This window comes from Leopardus geoffroyi, chromosome X (genome assembly GCF_018350155.1).
Source record: "Leopardus geoffroyi isolate Oge1 chromosome X, O.geoffroyi_Oge1_pat1.0, whole genome shotgun sequence".
Taxonomy (NCBI): domain Eukaryota; kingdom Metazoa; phylum Chordata; class Mammalia; order Carnivora; family Felidae; genus Leopardus; species Leopardus geoffroyi.
This window is the reverse complement of record NC_059343.1, coordinates 56,036,212-56,052,491: the sequence shown is the minus strand read 5'-3', so window position 1 is coordinate 56,052,491 and position 16,280 is coordinate 56,036,212. Positions and strand designations below refer to the sequence as shown.

General features: G+C 50.1%; 1 protein-coding gene across 3 annotated transcripts in view; it reads right to left on the bottom strand.

Moving 5' to 3' along the window:
- The window catches only part of STARD8 (StAR related lipid transfer domain containing 8), an 85,053-nt gene that overhangs the window by 29,036 nt on the left and 39,737 nt on the right, over positions 1–16,280 (bottom strand). The window contains exon 1 of one of the 3 annotated variants that reach the window (XM_045471107.1): positions 8,347–8,544. The exons of 1 other annotated variant lie outside the window; for it this stretch is intronic. The gene's annotated coding sequence lies outside the window, so the exon portion shown is untranslated. Of the gene's footprint in view, positions 1–8,346; positions 8,545–16,280 lie in introns of those variants that run through there. One more of the 3 variants, XM_045471105.1, reaches the window with a different exon arrangement.

Below are 16,280 nucleotides of genomic sequence, written 5' to 3'. Positions count from 1 at the left end.
TCTATCTCTTTCCCTCTCTCAAAAATAAATAAACATTAAAAAAATTTAATGTTTCCCCAGTGCTGGAAGGTGCTAATCAGGCAGACCTACTGTTCTCAGAACCACCTCCCCAACCTTCTCCTGCACACCCTCCCCCAACTGTGCAGCTCTGCTATAGAGCATCAATACCCAGCCCTTTGATTTTCTCTCCTCTCCATCTGTCCACCTTGGTGGGGAGGGGGCAGGCAAGGACCTAGGGACTGTCTGCCCAGGAGTGACTGATCACTGGTGGGTACAATAAGCTGTCAGGGGCAGAAGGAAGGCCCAAGTCTCAGCTCTCACCTCCTGGCCAGGCACCTGGGAAATGGAGAAGAAGCATGGCACTGTTGCTAAGGGTGTGAGTGGTAGAGTCAGCCTGCTTGGATCCTGATCTCAGCTCCATCATTCCCTAGCTACGGGACCTTGAGTAACTTCTTCATTTAACCTCTTCTTGCCTCTGTTTCTTCATATGTAAAGTGGGGATGATGATAGCAGCACCTACCTTACAGAATTATCCTGAGAGCTAAATAAGGTCAAATGTGCCAAGACCTCAGAAGAATTTACTATTATTATTGGTGGTATCAGGGTTACTAAAACCTGTTGCAGTGCCACAAATGCCACTAAAGGAGGCCGGAGGGAGGGATCCCTAAGCGTGCGCTCTATCACTGAGCTACACCCCCCTTCTAAGGGAGGGATCCCTATAGGTGGGTATGGCCAAGGAATGCTTTTCTGGGGAAGGTGGAATCTGAAGTGACAGAAAAATCCAGACGTAATGCCTAGGGGGCAGCATGTTTGAGCACCACACTTCCCCAGGTCATTGAAAAACAGCAAAGTTGGGGCGCCTGGGTGGCTTAGTCGGTTAAGCATCCGACTTCGGCTCAGGTCATGATCTCACTGTCTGTGAGTTCGAGCCCCACGTCGGGCTCTGTGCTGACCGCTCAGACCCTGCAGCCTGTTTCAGATTCTGTGTCTCCCTCTCTCTCTGCCCCTCCCCTGTTCATGCTCTGTCTCTCCCTGTCTCAAAAATAAATAAACGATAAAAAAAAAAAACAGCAAAGTGACAAGGTGGCAGAAAGTACTACTAAACAATAACAGTGAGATTTCTTTTTGTATTATGGGATTTAATACTCAGCAACCCCATGAGGTAGGTACATATCTCCATTTCATAGCTGACAAAATGGAGGCTCACAGAGGTTAAGTAATTTGCCCAAAGTCACCCAGTGCTGTTTATACAAGAGCCCCTGCTCCCCACCATGACACTTTCCTGCCTCAAGCTCCATGTATACAAATAAGCACGAGTTTTGCTTCATCTCCAGTCTGGCCCCTTTCCCACAAGCCCCTCTACAAATGTTGTTCCAATTTAGAAAGCCCTGCTCAGGTAGGGGCTGCTCAGGCCAGATGTCTGGGGCCAAGCTCTTCCCAAGCTCCATGCTCCTAGCCCCAGCCTGACTTGACCTCAGCCTGGAGCAGAAAAGCTGGCTGCAAGTGCATGTCTCACACCTCAGACAGGCCAGCCTTTGGCCAGCCCAGATAAAGGACAGGAAATCCTTGGCCACCTCCCCTGGAGATTTTTCCCTCTACCATGGGAACAGAGTTGCAGCCTGGGCAGAGGTTCCTCTGTGGTGAGGAAGCTGTTGAGTCAGCCCCAGATGCCTTGGCTGCCGGGTGTGGTTTAGGGGAAACAGGGACGGCTGAATATGAGGAGACCTGGGTTCTAAATCCTCCCTCCTTGGAGACCATGCCCTTCCCCTTTCTGGGCCACAGGCACATATCAACAAGGATCACACTGCTTATCTTACTGGGCTGCTCTAAGAACAGAATGGAATCACAGAAGTGAAAGTGCCTTGGAAATGGAAAGAAATGGGAAGACTTGTTGTTGTCATAATCATCAATTGCAGAAGAGGAATGGCTGAGTTGGTATTTCTCCCTGTCCGATTCACCCTTCTAGGCCCTACTGTGGGCATGGCTCATACTCATTTCCGGGTTCAGTGCTCCTTAAAATATCCCCTTCCCCCCACCTCCACCAGCTCAAGGGAAGAAAGCAAGTGGCAGGAAAACAGGATATACTGGCAGCCCCCACAGAGTACACTGCAGTCAACTGGTCAGAGGTAAGTACCTCCTCTCACTAGGCTTATCCTCTGCTACGAGGACAACAAGAAGAAAGCTCTAGCCTCCAATGGCTCCCCAGTCATGAGAACTGGCTGGACCTGACCAACAAACAAATCAGAGAGCTGTATGAGGTGCTCAGACCCAGGACTCTGGGGATTCACCTGTTAGTCACCAGAAAAAGATGATAGAGAAATCTTATAGAAAAGTTCAGGGTAGAAATAGAAAGAGGAGAGTGGCCATTTCCCATTCCCAGGGCCACAAATAGTAGCATGTGCAGAAGGCAGTAACGAGGCTGGGAAGGGGACTTGCCCCAAGTACCTGGAGGAGTACTTGGAGGAACTGAGGCTGTTTGTCCTAGAGAAGATGCAGGAGGACTTGGATTCCAACCTCAGACCCCTGAAAGTCAGAGAGGACAGTGGCTAGGTGGTCCCAGGGGGCAGAGCTGGAATCCAGCATTATAGAAGCCACAGAGATACAGAGTTCAATCCAACATAAGCAAACACTTTTGGATAGTCCATGAATGAAAGCAACTGCTTTAAACATTGTGCTCCCATGTACTGAAAATGGGGGAACAGGAGCTGCACAAATACTTGGCGGGAAGATCTAGGTTCATAAGGAGAGTTGGACCTCTAAAGGCCCTTGTCCCCTGAGCTCTGTCTGCTTCCTACCTCTGGGGTATTATGGGAGAAAGCATAAAAGTGACTGGGGCCGGCTAAGCCCTTGGCCACTTGCCATAGAGCCCCGGGATCCCAGGAACACCTTAGGTTGGCACTACCCAGGGAGAGCAGGTCATTCATTAACTTGTGGCAGAATGGGTCAGAGGGTAGCCACTTGGAACAGACACAAACATGGGGAGGGGGCTCGAGAACAAACTGTACAAAAGCCCATGCTCAAGGAAAACCCAAGCTCTGGCAGTTCAAGGCCTGGTCAGCCCAAAGTGACCAGCCAACTGGGAATATTTAGTGACCAGGCCTGGAAGAATTTAAAGCCAATTGACTTTTGCCTTGTGGATAAGCAAAAGGTTTTGACTGGGCATGCATAATTTTACAGGTGGAATGGACCCTGAGAGACCATTGAGTCCACGCCTCTTGCCCTGATGATTCTAAAGATGTGGAAACTGAGGCACAGAGAAAGCAATGTCTTCTCTAAAGTCACTCATGTAGAGGTAGCTACAGAGAGGCACAACCAGAAGCCAGGTTTCCTGACTCTATAGTAGGCTTACATGGTTCACTAAATGTCGGTTCCTTTTCTTCTCACTGAAACTGCAGAAAACTGCTTGTGGTCCAGAGCTTTCCAAACTGGACCTGGCCTGAGCCTTCCCAATTCCCACTGCTTGTCAAGATACAGGCTCTTGAAGGAAGGTCTCCTCCTCCACTATGGAGGCCTCAGCCTTACAGCAGCAGCGTGGCTGACAGTTCATGTCCTTGCCTTGTACACGGGGACCCACAGCTATACTCAAAAGAAACACATGCACATAGCCCCACTAACGGGGAAGATCCTTTGGGTGGACATTTCTCGCTCTTTCAAATTGACATTAGGGGCTCAGGTGCTCCTGGAAACATCCCCAGCCCCTTCTGACTCTGATGCCTAAAAATCCCCCTTACCCCAACTGCCCATCTGAATCCCTGTCAACTCAACTCCCTGACTCTCTCAGTACCACCCAAATGAATGTGTGTCCTTCAGCAATGTGAATAACAACTTCTGTTTGCCCAAACGAAAACAGAGGGGCAGATGTTTAATTGGCCCTGGAAGTTCCTGTGAAGGAATGTTTGTTAATGTCCTCTTGGGGGAAGTGAGGGTTAAGATGGGATCCCCTCAAGGCCTGGGGTGGACAGGGAGTTAGTTAATGGCCATCCCCAGAGGTGACTTTTCAAGGTAGTTATTATGTGGTTCAATCATTAACCAAGCAGTGGCAGGACCCCAGGCTTGTTGGAAAGGAGCCACTCCTTTCCCAAGGACAGCCCAAGAGCAGGAGGCTGCAGCCAGGGAGAGCACTCATAGGGTCTTTCTGTCCCTTTCACAGCCTGCTCTGGGGCATTAGGAAGAGAGGCCTGGATGAGGGAAGCTGTCCCTCAGCTCCACATGGGGTGGAGGAGGGCTGGTCCGGATGTGGAGGAAGTCAGCACACCCTTACTGGGGTGGAGGGAAAAAGGAGACAGTGAGGGTTTTTATCATGAATGAGAGAGGAAGCTCCAAGCTGGGCCTTGGTGATTAGATGACAAGCTGGGAAAGACGCTCATCCTGAATGCATCCTGTTTTGCTCCAAAGTGGCCTCAGGGGAGAGGGGAGGGGCCAGGAGGAAAGAAGCCTCCCAGGAATTCTCCCAGGCCTGCTGACCTCAAGTTCCTGGGTGGCCCTGGAACTGGGGAAGCAAGTGGGAGAGTTTACCCCATTTACTGCTAGAGAAGCAAGGCACAAAGTTTCCACAAGAAGATTCCACAAGTCAGCCTCTGTAGCTGCAGCCCCAGAGACTGTGGCCAAGTGCTATAAAATGAGGAGCTAGGGCTCCCTAATTGACTTTCCCTGGGCCTCTCTTCAAAGGTTCAGCTCAAATGTCACTGCCTTGCCTCCTCAGCCACCTTCCCCTCAGTCAAAACCAATGGCTCCCTAGTCAGGCCCGCCAGGGCAAAACAGTCCCCTCAACAATTGGAAATATGAACGCTGTCAGGATATTTGACGATATTAAGGGGCTGTTTTAGATGTGCTAATGGTACAGTGGCTATTTTTTATGATCCTTATCTTTTAGAGATATATACTAGACTACTTACATATAAATTGATAAGATGCTTTAGATTTGTTTCAAAATAACAAGAAAGAAGGTAAGGAGGTGGAAGTGTTAATAGGCAAGATTGGTGATGGGCTAATGGCTGTTGCAGTTGAGTGATGAGTACATGGGGCCTCATTACACTAATCATCTCTACTTTTATATATGTTTGAAAGTCTTTGTAATAGTCTTTTAAAAAGTTCTCACTGAAGTAAAGACTTAGTATGACATACTCATTATTTATGCCAGTAACCCCCAAACTAGATGGTAATTCCCTGAAGGTGAAGGTTACATTCTTTGTCCTCTACAAGACCAAGCCAAGACTGAACTTAATGACTAATAATTTGTATAGCACTTGGTAGTTTACAAAGCACTTAGCCATGGATCCCCTCACTTAATCCAGTGAAGTGCAAAGAGTGGGGAGAACCCAAGAGTCTGACAGGTCACGAATGGAACAGCAGAGCTTGGATTTAAACCTCATATATTCAGGGGCACCTGGGTGGCTCAGTCAGTTGAGCGTCTGACTTCAGCTCAGGTCATGATTTCACGGTTGGTGAGTTTGAGCCCCGCATCTGGCTCTGTGCTGACAGCTCAGAGCCTGGAGCCTGGTTCGGATTCTGTGTCTCCCTCTCTCTCTGCCCTCCCCCACTTACACTCTGTCTCTGTCTCAAAAAAATAAATACATAAACACTAAAAAAAATGTAAACTTCACACATCCAGCTCTCAGTCCCCTGTGTTTTGCCCCATACCTCCCTGGACCCCTGAGGGTCTGAGGAACTTAACATCCAGTTCTACAGTCCCTGAGAGTTGGGGTAAACAGGGACAGCAATTCCACAGGGACAATTGTGTACATGTGAGTTCCCAAGGTGGAAGGCTGGGAAAGAGGAGACTCAACACACAAACACAGCATTTCAGACTTGTGACAGACTGATTCAAGGACTGGTCCTCACTCCTCATATACACACAAACCAAGATTTCAAGTCACAGGTGAGAAAAGCCTTAATAAACACTTGACACCAGCAACTGTGTGCCCAGCCTTGTGCCCAACTACTTTGTTTAGGGTTGCAGGATAGGGGAGTTCACACTTCTTATCCTAGAGCTCTTGCATTTTTGAGATCTCTTATCTCTATTTTATCTGATAACAGATTTGAGATCTCTTATCTCTATGTTATCTGATAACAGCCCCCCAAGAGCCCAGGGCCCTGACACTTGATCTTACCCAAACTTGAGGCCCAAAGAATAAGTTCTACTTTATTCAAGCCAGAGGCAATTCCTTCTTCCAGCCAGAGACCCCTTGCCCCACCTTCTTGAAAAAAGTGGGGGCACAGTCTGCTTTTGTTAGGACTGCCATCCATTGAACCTGAACTTTTTCCATGGCTAGAACAGGAAGCTCCAAGAGAGTCCTAGCAGAAAAGCACAGGCAGCTGCAACAGCACCCAGATTAGAGACTCCATCCTCTCGTCCCTTTGGAATCTTCTTGCTTTTGTATTGTTGCTGGTATTCCTATACCAGGCTCCAGGGGCCCTCTGCTCCCTCTCCAATCCCTATCCCTAAGAATAGAATTTTAAAACTTCAAGAAGGCAGAGTGGGTCAAAGTTCGGGCCTCTTCGTGCCACTTTCTTTGCTCCTATGCTCAAACTCTGGAGGTGTGCTTTAATAAGGAAGGCCCTTCCATTGGCCCTGCCCAACTCATGCTCCACTCTGCAGCAGTCACTCAAGATACACAGCTTCTTTGTGCACCTTCTGCCCCTCTTCATGCTCTAAACACCTCCAGATATCTCTCAACAATGTCTCCCCCCACCAGATGGGGGAGGGGAGCTGCAGATGCACAGGGAGGTTTAGCATACTTCCTGAAGAGTTGCTTAAGAGGTGAACAGAAGGCAAGCGAAGAGGGGAAACAGGACTCTATCTATGTGGTGTTTTCTAGCCCTGGTTACAGGGGTCCAGGGAGCAGAAATTCTAAACCCTAACCCTGGAACAAAACTGGACAAAGACTAAACCCTGAAAATGAGGATCAAGCCCAGAATGTCCACTGATATGGTAGCTGTAGTTTTAGGGTAAAAGAACCACCAACACCCAACACCATCATAACCATCACACTCTTACCCACTTGCTCTGTCAACCATTCATAAACCACCTGCAGCCATGACTCCTTCCTTATGCCCTTGGACACTCTGCCTTCCCATACCCAGATAGAAACTGTCTCTTCTTTATTCCAGACAGATGGAAGTGTGGAGAAAATTCAGAGAGCAATAAGACAAGATGGTGGGTGGTGACAGCAACCCCTAGAATGGAGACGGGAACAGGTCTCACAGTAGGAGTCAGGGTTTGAAAATAGCCCTGGTGTGATTCATCACCCTCTCCTCCTGGGTGGGCAGACCTGGGTGCTCCAAGTGGGATAGAAACAAGCCAGGCTTCTCCAGCCCAACTTCTGTAGTCCCGGCTCTGAGTTGGCCCCACATTCAGTCTGGCTGTTGTCCTGCTCACCCTTCCCACCACTACTAGTTACAGGGGGCTTGGCTGCATATCACCACAAAGATTTCCATCTGAATAGTTCCTGTCACCCCAAGCATCTCAAAGACAACCTTTCACCATGTGACAAGTCACCAAATGTCATGGAAGAGACTGGCCCTTGCAATACTAAAATGCAGCCCACCACCTGAAGTGCAGTTGAAAACACTGTGGCCCCCAGAAGTAGCATGACTCACCTAAGGTCACATGAATTAGTGGATGAACCCCAGTTTCCTGAGTTCTAATTCAGTGCTTAAGTTTACAGAGTCTTGGGGGAAGAGAAATGGAGAAAACCCCAGCCTAACTAATTTGAAAATCCCAAAAACTTCCATTAAAAGACCTTTCGTGAAAGCATCTGTAATCCAAACCCATTTTGGATTTCATGGGGAAACTCGGCCCTGAAAGATGCGACTTCTCCAAAGGTTTTCACTTGATCCCCACAGCTACCTTAACTACCAGGAAAGTCTGGAGCATTTCTCAGAAGGGAGGACAGTGGCCAAGGGGAAAGCCCATAGGGCCGGACTGGGGCTTTCTGGCAATGCCCTCAAAAGCAGAGGAAGGAAAAGGGTAGGCGAAGTGGCGCAGAGCCCAAAGGCCTGCCACCCCTGCTTGGTTCCAGTTCCCCTCCAAAGCCCCACAGCTACGCCTTCGGACTCTGGCCAGGCCCTGGATAACAGGCAGAAAACCTCCTTCTACTACCAGACTTCCCTGGGGAGAAGCGCTGCCAGCCGGCTCAGGGGGTCCCCCAGTTTCGGCGACTCCAACCCCAAATCCCAGGGCGGAAGGTGGCTGGGCTTGCTTCCTCCGCCCCTCCTGTGTGTGCCGCCCAGCCGAACCGCTAGGAGCGGGGGCCGGGCCAGAGCGCTCCCGAGACTAGGCCGGGCAAGGGGTCCCAGGAGGCCCTGCTGGTCCAGATTTCTCCCTGCCGTCGCCCCAGCTCCTACCTGGAGGCCGCGTCCACCGCTTTGGTTCAAGACCCTGCCAGTGCGCAGGACGTGAGCGCAGGAGGGACTGCTCCGTCCGGGGCACGCGCGGAGCCTCGGGTCGGGCGTGGGTAATGGTGCCAGCCAGAAAGAGCGGCTGCCGCAGCTGCTTAGCTGTTGTCAATCCGAGGCCACTTTCAGCGCAGGTGGGGAGGGCACGGCAGCGAGTGGGGCGGCAGGGACGCCCCGCCCACCTACACGACCTTCGACCAATGAGGCCGCAGTCCGGCCCACCGGACTCCCCCGAAAGTCGCCCAAATTGTGGTGGGCGGGGCTCTGCCTTCTAGCTCCTCCAATATCCTCGCCGCTGCCTCTTCCTCAGGTCACACCGCTAGTAAGGAGGGGGTAGGCGGGGAGCAGTCAAGCCAGAGCTAGCGACTGAAGGTGAAAGACAGAGTTGGCCAGGCGCACAGATTATTTATTGGGCTCTGAATGTGCCTGGTACCATATGGGGGATTTAAATACATGTGCCATGTAGACGTGAAGATTCAGTGGCTTGCTGAGGATAATTTATGGGGATTTCAGAAGACAACTTCAATGAAATGTCTGATTAGTACGGACAATCAAGAGAGAATCTTGGACATTAAATATGTGAGCAGGAAGTTGCCATTCCCACCTTGCTCAGGTCCCAGCATTCTGCAACTTTCCCACTACCCCAGCTCTCTGCCTCAAGTCCAAACACTACCCCCGCGGGGAAATGCATGGAAAACTTGGAGCATATGCATTAATCATGGCAGACGAGGGCTCCCAAGAGTGTATCAGCAAGTGCCATCAGAGAGTTGGTTTAAATTCAGTAAGAAACAGAGTGTTAAGATTTGATCTCTCTCTTGCCTTTCCTCACAAAGGTCCAATACATGTTCACAACCATGATTTCACTGTTGAATTGAGGACTCCGGGATCTGGAGTACTCAACGTGCCATGCCATCCAACTACCATCCTCCACATTTACAAATACAGAAACTGGGAAGAGAATACTCGCTCATCTTGACCAACCAAATCCATAGCAGGGATAATACCTGCACATGGGTTATTTTCTCCATACCTAACAGGTAGAAAGCAGGCTCCACATCCATCTAATTTGTTTGCCAAAGTACCCAACACAGATGAAAGCAAAAATTCATGTTTCTTGGGACAGCAACTTTCTTAAGGTCACCCAGGCAATGGCAAAGACAAACATAGCCCCAGGTGTCCCCCTCCTGTCTGGTCTTCAGACTCATTAGAATTCTCCCACCTTACTTACCTACTGGCCTTGATGAGAATCAGAGGAGAAATAATGAAGCAAGGCTACCTCCAGTGTGCACCCCTCCTTTCCTCTCAATGGCAAGACTGGAGCTGGCACTTTGTTTAAGGTGAGTCATGTACCTGTGGGTCTTGGAGTTCTGTACAACAGAACTCACTTCTTTTTTTTTTTTTTTAATTTTTTTTAACGTTTATTTATTTTTGAGACAGAGAGAGACAGAGCATGAACGGGGGAGGGGCAGAGAGAGAGGGAGACACAGAATCGGAAGCAGGCTCCAGGCTCTGAGCCATCAGTCCAGAGCCCGACGCGGGGCTCGAACTCGCGGACCGCGAGATCGTGACCTGAGCTGAAGTCGGACGCTTAACCGACTGAGCCACCCAGGCGCCCCCAGAACTCACTTCTTGAAACAAAATCCCATCCAGAGTCAGGAACCACTACGATGGGTGGGAAGGTAGAAGACCTCCTTTCTGAGGCTGTGCTGTTATGTTTGTATGCATCCCTAAAGCTCTGAGTTGGAGCCAAACTTATCTTGCTTCTGGAAAATGCTAAAAGGATATCCTATAGCTTCCCTAAGGGCAGGAAACCACGTCAGAGCCAATTCCATCCACCTCATGGCACCAAGCACAGTGTCTACAGTAGTTTCTCAGTAATGTTTGCTAATGGATGAATGAATGTTGAAAAGATATTCAAGGGACAACCATGAAGAAATTACATTCATATAGATAATGACCAAACCCCACTTACCTTTTAGTAGATTCATTTAACTAAATCAGATATGATGGGTCCTGAGACATCCAGTTCTTTTTTTTTTTTTAAGGTAATCAAACCAGAAAACTAAAAAAGGGAAAACTACAGAAAGTACAAAAACTACAAAAAGAGCAAGTGCTACAAATAAGTAGAACAAGAGCTTCACATGCCTGGCATAGAGCATGTGTGTACTCAATAAAAATATCTGTCAAATGACTTAGTGAACACAATAGCCAGAGAAAGCTATAATCCTAATATTTGCCATGTACCTTGTGACATTGTAGAATGGCCCAAGCAATAAATAAATAGAAATGCATTTTTTAATGTTTATTTATTTTTGAAAGACAGAGACAGAGCACGAGCAGGGGAGGGGCAGATAGAGGCACACATACACAGAATCTGAAGCAGGCTCCACACTCTGAACTGTCAGCACAGAGCCTGACATGGGGCTCAAACTCATTAACTGTGAGATCATGAACTGAGCAGAAGTCAGATGCTCAACCGACTGAGCCACCCAGGTGCCCCCCCACAATCAATCAATCAATCAATCAATAGTCCAAACAATGTCTAGACTGTTTCTTTGGGTCTTTCTTGATCTCCTTCTCTTAACCCATGAGCTTCAGAAACACAAGAACTCAACCTCTTTAGAAGGAGATAGCTCACTCTCTTCAATTCTTGCTCCCTGATCTACTCCCGTGCTCTGACCTAAACCAGAGTCTTACATGGAACAAATATACAATAATGGTGCCTGTAACAGATGAAGAAATAGTAACTTTCGATAATCTCCTTTCTGGGTTGCATCTGGAGTGGCTCTGGTGATAACTGGAGCCTTTAGGTCCTGGGTGTCCCTTTCCCACACACCCCCACTATTTACTGACTGTGTGTCATATAGTGCTGCTGCTGCTGCTGCTGCTGCTGCTGCTACCTTGGATGCCAGCTCAGGCATTAAGCAGGGAAATGTAGAGTGCATGAGGGCAGGCTGAGAGCAGGTGGAAAAGCCGTGGGTACATGTATGCATTTCCATGCCCTATACGTGGGGTTTCCATATTTCTACCACTACGAAAGCCCAGCTATGCCATACAAAGAGCAGTATGATGGATTCTGGAGCCATACAGCCTAAGAACAAAGCCCGGTTCTGGTAGGTATTTTCCAACTTTCTGTGCCTCAGTTTCCTCACCTGTAAAGTGTGGATGATAATCACAGTCCTGACCTTATGTGGCTGTTGAGTGGATCCACTGGGCTAAAGCACACTTAGAATGGTGGCTAGTACATAATAAGTGATCCCAAGTGTTAGATTAGTGGTGACAGAGGCACTGAGAAATGGAAAAAGCCCTGGATCAGAAAGTAGGAGAGTTGGGTCTACTCCCAGTTCTACCATTTTCTGGCTGTCACTGAGGGGGAAGTCATTGCACCACTAACCATCAGTTTCTTGGCCTGTAAAATGAGAGTAGAGCATAATCCCTAGCAGGCAAAATTAAGACAATGGATGTGAGGATGTACTGTAAAGGGCAGGTGACAGGATATCACTGAAGGTGTTTGACAGCTCAGCTTTTTTCCAAGGCCAATCATTCCTTTTCTTCCAGGAGATGGCAGAGACAAACTCCATATGCTGTTACTGTGGGCCTCACTCCAAGACACTTAGGTCCCAATAAGTGCCTGTCTGGACTTATAACAGCCCCCATACTCCCCCCTGCCTAGAAATGGGGATTCCTCAAGCTGTTGCAGCCACTCTGGAATGGCTGAGGGCAATGAAACAGGCCCTTCCACTACTCTTTTCCATGGAGCTAAAGGAGCAGCAGCAAATCCAGGAACCTGAGCTGAGAAGAAAAAAGGGGAGTAGGAACCATGGGGGGAAAATAAATTACACTTGGACCAGCCCCGCACAGCACATGACCATGGATGTCCTCACACTTGCACACACATTCCTGCATGCCTCATCAAAAGCCCACCAGTCAATCCTGGGAGGGTCAAGGCCTGCTTTCCAAAGATTTGGGGGTCCCCACCCAATTTCATGAAAGGGGGATACTGATCAGACTCCCACAACATGAGATAGTTACAGCTCACTAAAAAAAATCCTCAGGAGCCATGCCATGGCAGAGGGGTTTGCACTAAGAGGGGCAGCCAGAGCAGAGCCAATGTGGGGAGAAGGGGATTTGGTAGTGGGAGGGGATTGAAAAGGTGAGGAGCACACAAGCACCTCACTGTGCATTGCCAAGTGGGAGTGAAGGCACAGAGCTATGTCCAGAAGAGCACAAAGACTCCCTCTCAGCCCACAGCCCAGGAAACCACTCTGGCTGTGCCCACCCCACACTCCAGAGTACCCTGAAATGGGGAGCTCTCTGCTGGGCTGAGAGCCCTGGGCTGGCTGTCAGGAGAGCTGGAGTACAGGCCAGCAAAGTTTCAGAGATCACTTACTCTCTCTGCCCCCGCCACCCCACCCACCCCCCCCCCCCCCCCCAGCTCCAAGCTATGACCCAGATGCATTTATTTCCTCTCCTGGAACTACTGAAAGGAGTGTTTGGTGCTACTCATGATGGACCTCCACATACTTGGACTAGGAAGCTGGAGGGGGAGAACCCAGGCCCACTCAGTCTCTGCCCCTCACTCTTCCCTCAATACCAAACACTCTGTCCCCATCCTTCCAACAGTCACTAGGCAAAGTGTCAGTTGATGGAGAGCTGGCCCCCAGAATCTAACACAATAGACCCACTGATCCATGACAGTGTGGTGGGTCCCATTTCACACCAGGATGGCTGGCTTTACTGGTCAGTCTCAAAGGGGCTAGAGGTTTTCTGCTGCAGGCAGATGGAGCGCACCCACCATTCCCTCAGGGAATGCCTCAGTTCAAACCAATAGACAGGGGTCACCCTGGGCTGAGCAGTTGGTGAATCTGGCACAGACACCCAGAGCAGGATGTCCACTCCCACCCTCCCACTTCATTCCTGCCCTTCAGAGAACAGTCATAGTGTGGTGAGGAGAGATGAGCAAAAGCAAGACAACTTCTAACACAAATCCCCTCGCCTTGCCTCAATCCCATGCACCTACAAACACCTGAGGCCAGAGGAACCTTCCTTGTACCCCTCAATAGTCCCCCCTACCTGACTTTGTTTCAGCCCTTGAGCTTTCTCCTTCCTGGCTAGGCTCAATTTCCTCATCTGGAAAACAGGACTGGCTTCTTGAGTACCCTCTTTCTGTAGCATTATCTTCTTCTGTAAGCTTTTCTGTGTGTTCCTATAGGGGTGAGGCTCCCAGAAGCCCACCATCCATGCAGCTTCTGAAGAAGAAGGGAGTGTTGGGGGTGTGACAGCCCTCTGAGGATGAGGAGAAAGAGCAGAGGAAAGTGAGAAAAAGGAAGGAGGAAAGCTGATGTGAAAGGCAGAGAAAGAAGGGAGCAGGTGCTGAGACCAAACAAGCCCAGAAGTCTAGAAACCTGGCCCCCACCTCCAGCACTGCCTCCAGCTCACCTAGTGGCAGTGGACACACAGAACCTCTGAAAAGAGTTCAGGATCCTGCCTCCTTTCCTGGGACTTTTCCACATGTCCCTCAGGGGAAGCAGCTCTCAAGACAAAACTGAAAGGGTAAAGAGGAGCTGGAGTAGGATGAAAGGCAAGGGCTCTTCCTTCCTACCCACAGGCTACCCCATCAGTCCACCATGGCCTGACCTCATGCTGCCACCAGATATAGTGTCCACAAAGTGGGACAGCTGCTGGTGGGAGGTGGGGGATGGGGATTAGCTTTCACAGGCTTGCCCAGAGCCTGGCCCAGTCCAACCCTGTGATTATGAGTCTCTAGGACTTGGTAATTTCAATTCAAGCAGACAGAGCCATCCTCTGGCCACCCACCCTGTCTATTTTCCGTGAAGAATACCCTCAGAGGCTCCTGGATGACATCAGAGAGGATACAGGATGTGTGGTGAGGCTCGAGGGCCACTCAGCTAAGGGTCTGGGCTCTTGTAACCCCTCTCAGTGTGCCCTTCTCCAAACACAGCTTCCCCCTTCTGCAATCCTACACACACACACATACACACACACATGCACACACGCACACACATTCTAACTAAATAAAAACTCTGAGCTGATCTTCAACCAGGGCCAGGGCTTCCCTACACATACACAGCAACCCATCAGTCAACATGGGCACCCAGGCACTGATGGGGGGGCTGGAGCAGAGAACAGAGAAAGTAGGCCCAACAGCCAGGGTGTCTGTCTTCTGGAGCTCCCATGCCAATGGAAGAGGCAACAGCAGCCCCCAGATAGAGAATACCCAACTCAGGCAGGTGGGCAGCCAGGTCACATCCCAGAGATCAAGGAGAGAGGGGACAACCAGGCTCCCAGGTTGGACACCTGATATCTCTGGATCAACAGACCTCCAGGAAACACCAGGGAAGTAGCTTCTGGGCCCCACCCCCACCAAGGTTCCTGTATCAGGGTCCAGGACACTGCAACTCTGGCTTCTACTCTGCTTTTACCACTGAGGAGCTGTGTGACTTGGCTGAGAGCCTTGACCTCTCTGGGCCTCAGAGTCCACATACATACAATCAGAGAGTTTGCTCTGAGGATTTATGTGGGCCCTGTCCCGTAAATGTGTTCATGTTCCATGACAAACCCATTTCAAGAAACTCGACCCAGTTTGCTATTTCCACCCTACCATTTGGGCAGGAGCAAGGGAGGACTTATTGGAGAAAAGGAAGGAGCACAGCCTGGAAAGTGTTTTAAGTGCTCAGAGAAATATATACTTTTTCAATTTTTAAAAAGACAAAGTGCCAGGTAGTCTGGAAGACCCGCTGGAGTGGAAACAGGCCTTAGGGTGGAGCTTTAGGCAATTCAAGATGACTAACAAGGTGCTTCCAGGGTGGCTGGGCTGTGTCATGCAACAAGGGGACAGAGTGAGGCAAGTGATGGAGGGGGGTATGGAGCTACCAGCTAGGTAAGTAAGACCCAAGGGTAGGAGACAAAAAGAGGGACAGAAGGACAGACAGTGGGATAAAGTAAAAATATAAGCAGAGTGTCAGACATATAGTGGGACAGGAAGACAGACAGGAGGGTGGAAGGCAGAGACAGAGGCAAAGAAAGTACTGGGGGAATAGGGGGTAAGGGACCTACCGTTTATTAAATGCCTACTGAGTGTTAACAACCAAAATGTTGCTCTTCTTTGAGTGGAGGATGAAGACAGAGGGAGAGAGGTGGGTGGGGACAAAGCCAGATGGACAGTTGGGATAAAAGGATGGGGCACCTTGAGAAAGAACAGCTGGCTAAGAATTAGAGGAAAGCCAGCGGGCGGAGATGGAAGGTCTGAAAAACGGAGTCTGCCAGCCAGAGGTGAGGTTCAGACAGACTGACATAGGGCTAGTAGATCAAAACGGGACTGGAATCAAAGATGAGGAGGCGAGGGGGACTCAAGTTTTGCCTAGCAGAGGGCAGCTCAGCGCCCAGGTTCTCAGCGAAGTGCAAGCTTAGCCCTGACCTCCCACCCGGGTCCGCCCGGGTCCGCCCAGCTCTCTTCTTCACCTGGTTTCCAGCGCGGCGGGTCCCACCGGGTGCCCTTCACACCCCACGGCTTCCAGGACATCCGCGCCCGGGGCTTTGGGAGCCGCAAGGCTGGCCCCCAGTCCCTCGCCTCAGCCTTGTATCCACAGGCCGGCCACTCCCAAGCGGAGCGCTGCGCCTCTGGTGGTCGCACCCGGACTGAGCCTACAGCCAGGGCTGCATCGGAGGGAGGGAGGGAGGGAGGGCTGAGGGAATGAAGGCCCGGATTGCCCCACCCCCTCAGTAGCGACTAGAAAGTTCCACGCCCACACTTTAAGCAGGACACTACCCTTCTCTCTCCTACACTGGCCTCAAGTCATTTAGCTTAGCTACGCTGCCTCTTCCATTGCCATCCAGCCTCCTTTCCTGGGTTGGAGTCACCC